The sequence below is a fragment of the Sinocyclocheilus grahami genome, unplaced genomic scaffold (genome assembly GCF_001515645.1).
Source record: "Sinocyclocheilus grahami isolate Dianchi unplaced genomic scaffold, SAMN03320097.WGS_v1.1 scaffold526.1, whole genome shotgun sequence".
In the NCBI taxonomy this organism is placed as follows: Eukaryota; Metazoa; Chordata; class Actinopteri; order Cypriniformes; family Cyprinidae; genus Sinocyclocheilus; species Sinocyclocheilus grahami.
This window is the reverse complement of record NW_015505705.1, coordinates 585,136-590,730: the sequence shown is the minus strand read 5'-3', so window position 1 is coordinate 590,730 and position 5,595 is coordinate 585,136. Positions and strand designations below refer to the sequence as shown.

At 36.1% G+C, this 5,595-nt stretch overlaps 1 protein-coding gene across 1 annotated transcript in view; it reads right to left on the bottom strand.

The window, feature by feature from the left end:
* Window positions 1-1,906, bottom strand: part of LOC107555124 (tripartite motif-containing protein 3-like) — a 14,682-nt gene extending 12,776 nt beyond the window's left edge. The window contains exon 1 of the mRNA XM_016237824.1: window positions 1,712-1,906. The gene's annotated coding sequence lies outside the window, so the exon portion shown is untranslated. The remainder of the gene's footprint in view (window positions 1-1,711) is intronic.
* Window positions 1,907-5,595: the final 3,689 nt, after the last annotated feature.

Below are 5,595 nucleotides of genomic sequence, written 5' to 3'. Positions count from 1 at the left end.
CACACACACACACACACACACACACACACACACAAACATACACACTACCGGCCAAAAGTTTGGGATCAGTAGGACTTGTAATGTTTTTAAAGAAGTCTCTTATGCTCATCAAGGCTGCATTTATTTGATCAAAAATACAGAAAAAAAACAGGAATCTTGCAAAATATTATTACAATATAAAATAACGCTTTCTATTTTAATATCCTTTAAAATATAATTTATTTCTGTAATGCAAAGCTGAATTTCCATCAGCCATTGCTGATTTATTATTAGAATTATCAATGTTGGCAACAGTTGTGCTGCCAGATATTTTTTTTGGAAACTGCGATACTTTTTTCAGGATTCTTTGATGAATAAAAAGTTAAAAAGAACAGCATTTATTTAAAATATAAATCTTTTCTAACAATAGAAATCTTTGCTATTACTTCTTAATAATTTAACCCATCCTTGCTGAATAAAAGTTTTAATTTCTTTCAAAAAAAGAAAGAATAAAAATTTACTGACCCCAACTTTTTGAACTGTAGTGTATATTGTTAGAAAAGAATTCTATTTTAAATAAACGCTCTTCTTTTTAACTTTTTATTCATCAAAGAATCCTGAAAAAAAGTATCACAGGTTCCAAAAAAATATTAAGCAGCACAACAGTTTCCAGCACTGATAATAAATCAGCATATTAGAATGATTTCTGAAGGATCAAGTGACACTTTATACTGGAGTAATGGCTGATGGAAATTCAGCTTTGCATCACAGAAATAAATTAGATTTGAATGTATATTAAAATAGAAAAATTTTATTTTACATCATAATAATATTTCACAATATTACATTTTTTTCTGTATTTTTGATCAAATAAATGCAGCCTTGATGAGCACAAGAAACTCCTGTAAAAAACATAAAAAATCGCTCTGATCCCAAACTTTTGACCGGTAGTGTTTAAAGTATATATATATATATATATATAATTTAAAAAAGGAATGTTCTGTCATTGACCCAGATGCTTGCCAACCAACACAATATAAGTGACATGATTTGCTCCAAATGCTGAAGGGTGACATAAATTCACCTGTTCCACTAAAATGAGATCTGCAAGACCTTAGGGGTCAGGTCAGCGGTCAGCAACCCTGACCCAGACACAGCCTCAATTGAGAAATCAAACACTGTGTCATTGTTCAAAAAAAAAAAACAACAATCAGCAATTGTATCATGCAGCCTCTTACAAAATGATCCCACAATGCACTCCCACTCGTCACTGTGTGCATGACACATGTGTATACACCTTTCAAACACACTCAGCACGCATCTAACAGCTTCTGACATCCATCAAGATTCCATGGGATGCTGAACTCATGACCTAGACTTCCAGATCTAGAGCTGCCTTAACCTCTCAAAAAAATGATATTTTACCCATGAACAACCTCAAAGCATATATTCTTACTGCTCTCGCACATGCACGTTTCCTAAAAACCTGGTAAAATCAGACTAGGCAGTGAAGGCATGAACATGATACCAACCAAAGCATGAAATCGTTCCTAAACCTCAGATCAACTCTGATCAGCTTTAGGAAGGGAACCGGAGACAGAAACAAAAGCATTCTTTTCTTTCATAGCCACAGCTCTTCACTGCTCCAGTGAACACACAGACGACCGTTCACGTGCAAACACCCAAGACTGAAACACACTAGACTAGAGGGTTAAAGGGGACTCACACTTACACTCAAAAGCAACGTGGATGCTTCTCAGGCAGGTTCCATTGTTGTTTTCTGAGATTTCAGCAGGGCCTGGCGGCTGAATAGCACAATAGATCCCTTTCCCTCTGTCTCTAGACCCCCTCCCCAGATGAATGCACCGCTCGTTGTCCCCACTCCTAGTGTACTCTCACTGTCCAAGCAACAGCTGTGATGTCACAAAGGGGCGGCTGGCTAAAGCCAAACCATGTCTACTAGGCTACGCAATTGGCTAAGGCAGCTTGAAAGAGCCAGGACATTTTTAATATAACTCTGATTGTACACCGTCTGAAAGAAGAAAGTCATATACACCTAGGATGGCTTGAGGGTGAGTAAATCATGGGGTAATTTTCTTTTTTGGGTGAACTATCCCTTTAACTGGACCTCATCCTGACAGTAGACCATGAATAGCTAATTTGCATGTCCTAATCATTTCTTACTATCTATCTCTCTCACTCTCTGTCCTGTGGGAATATTTCTGGAGGGAATGCATGGATAGCTGGGTACATGAGATGGGTCAGAAATAATCTGATCCTTCAAATAACTAATGTTTATTTGTGTGTGTGTGTGTGTGTGTGTTTTCAGAAGAGATGCTTAAAAACACTTAATGCCTTAAGCATATAAACAATACCAACAAACAGGTCAAAGACTTCTCCATTTAATAAAGCACTTGCCATATGTAAAGTGGAGAGTTTTAATGAAGCTAATGCACATGTGCTTTTTGCAGATGGGTGTGAGTCACCCTGCGGATCAGCCTCTGGCGCTTCAGTGGAAAAACTCACTTATACAGTATGTTTATCAGTTTAGGAGTATAAATTATGCAGAAGTGTCCTCATTCTGTGGTTGAGGACTGAAAAAGTGTTTTCTGAATAGTGAGTAGAGGAGCAGACCCCTGAGAGTTCAGAGGGGTTGCGGTTCTGGAGGGCTCTGACGCATCCATCAAAAAAAAAAAAAAATAATAAAAAAGCAGAGCAAACATGCGATAATAAAACACTGCCAAGGGCATTACAAGATACATTCGATTAATATGCTGCCTAATGCAAACATTCAATTTTTCTTTGGATTTTAAGTGGGTAATCTTTATTTTGTTAAATATTTTCTGCTTTTGCAGTTTAATTTGCGTACACACCTTTAAGTAAGCCAATTAGAGTGTGGTTGTGGTGCTTTCAAAAAGCCTGGTACATCAATTTCTGGCTCAACCAATGGCGTGAGTTTGGGGCGGGACTAGCTGAAAGAATCTTTATTTCTGATATTCCATTTGACGTCACAGGTGATGTAGAAATTACATATGATGAAACGGATATAGCGACAGATATTTTCTTCTGTATTGTGACTTACATCCAAGAAAAACAAAAACATATCGAAAATGAAAAAAAAAAAAGATTCTATCTATTTTTTGTTGATTAGATGGAGGTGGGGTTTAAGCAAACTAGATGATTGGAGAAGTCTGGAATATCAAAGAGGAGACTGTCAGTTGCATGATCGCAAGATCGAGCTATGATGTTTTGATTAAAAATTTCAAAAACTTAAAAAAATGAAACATGCCTGGATGAATCATTCTCAATATGATCTTTTAGAAAACAAAATTTTACTTAAAAAAAAAAAATCCTGTTCTTATTGTGTATGATTCCTTAATTTGTTATTCCAAAGAAAAAAATGCCTTTGTAATCTTTCATCCAAATCAAAATGAATTGAAATGAGTTTCCTATTCCAGTGACATCATGTAGACAGTAGTCTATTTTAATATAATAACCAATCACAAAAAGCTATTCAGAGAATATTATACAGAACTCTCATTCAGGTCTTTTGCAGTAGCGCAAATCCAATCCAACCAATTCTCAATGGGTAGGTGCTACACTTTTTTTCCTATTGAATAACAATTTAAGTTGAAAATACATATAAAAGATATGTATAAGATTATACATATGCATAAATGTAGTGAATTAGCAAAGGAGTTGTGCTACCAAACTATACTCAACAGGAACATTAAATTTGATCATTTATTCAACTTAGCACACCATCAGTATATTCATGCTGTGTGTGGCAGCATTTTTTCAAGCTCTCCTGACCCTTCATTAATTCCTCCCTCCCCCATTTCTCTCTCACTCTCTCTTTCTCAGAAACACCTTCATAATGAAGGAACAATAGTCAATAGTATCTGAAACCAAGCCAAGAAAGACTAATTCTCCCTAAGACCCCTTATACTGACGGAAATAACACAACATACTGATCTCTTGGGAATAATTCAGCTTCAAAATCAACCCCAACAAGCCTGCGGAGAAGTAAGATGACTTGAGAATCCTTTAAAATGATTGTTTTGAACGATGTGCACGTTGTCATGCTCATTTTATCGCATTACAGCATGCTTGATCACATCAAACACACACATGCATAATGCAAACACATCCATGCATTGCTCAAGTGGCACTGGGACTCTCTTATCTCATGCTGCTTCACATGAACACTGGCATTCAAAGGAAGACTCCTTTAGGTATACTTAAAATCAGTTATTCTCTTCTCAGTTATATCTGTCAGTGAGTTCAACATGTTAAGAGGTCCTGCACTGTAAGCTACTGTATAAAAACAGTTTAATTTTACTTACAAATTTAAGTACATTTCCTTAACTATGCTGGCAAACTGACAATTTTGCAAGAGACATTCAAATCAAAACTAACAGAAATCCACATGTGTTCTTCACATCACACATCCTTCCATCCTAAGGCTAGATCTATTTTGTCCCTGTCATAGCTCAGAGAATGACTTCTGCATATTAAAATGTGCTATACATTTCTGATTAAAGTCAGTGTGATCACGTAGGCATAATGTCATTTATATTTAATTTTCATGCTTGAATTTTCTAAAAATATTAATTAACACTCAGAATAATAGAGGAAAAAAGTCTAAAGCCATCTACCAAAGAAAGCTAAAATAATATCTGCCACCATTAACTGATTATGTCAATAGACTTCAGGAAGCACAATTTTTTCCCTTTTGAATCAAAACAAAGATAGTGTACATATTTTAGGTACAAGCAGACAGAAGAATCAGCAAAGGCTTTAAAATAGAAACTGGCTATATTTGTATTAAGATTATGAATGTCACATCAAACTAGCTGTGCATTTAAGTGCGTTTATGAACTGGAATGCCTGATTGGGTCTCTATAAACCAGGCTGAATGAGTTAAACTGGTTCTATTGACCATAATAATGACATCACAAACATATCACACCGAATAGACGAAACACACATCTCAAGTGAATTGCTCTCTCCTGTTCACATGCACAAACAAAAACACGTAAGAATACCCTGCAGGGGAGGTTAGGTAGAGTAATGGTCACTCAGGCAGCTATAACTATCACAGTAAGGGTTGTATGTCACTGGCAAGGCATTTAATGTGATCCTACAATGGGAAAGAGCACAAAAACAAGCACACACACATACATGAACAATGGCCATAGATAGCTATTCACGTCACTACACTAAAGCTGAGACATCTGTCAGCTGAGCTGCCCTTCCATCCATCAAAATCTCCAACCAAAGGACGTCAAACACCTCTCAGTACCAATCAAGGGAAGTTTTACAGTCAAACCTAGTGTAAAATCATTCTGAAAAAGCATTTTATTTGGTTTTATCACAAAAAAAGCTTGCTTCACAATTTTGTTCTACCACATTTTATTGGACCACAGAGTTGATAGTACAGAGAGCATTAGCACATATGGATAATCGTGTTCCTCTAAAAGTACATCAGCAGCTGGATCAGTACAGAAATGTCTCCAATAGCAAACTGTGAACCTTAATGTCTGTGAAATTGTTATGCAAAAATGTGTCATACATTGAATGTTAATATATAAGAAATGGCCTGTGTGAAAGCAT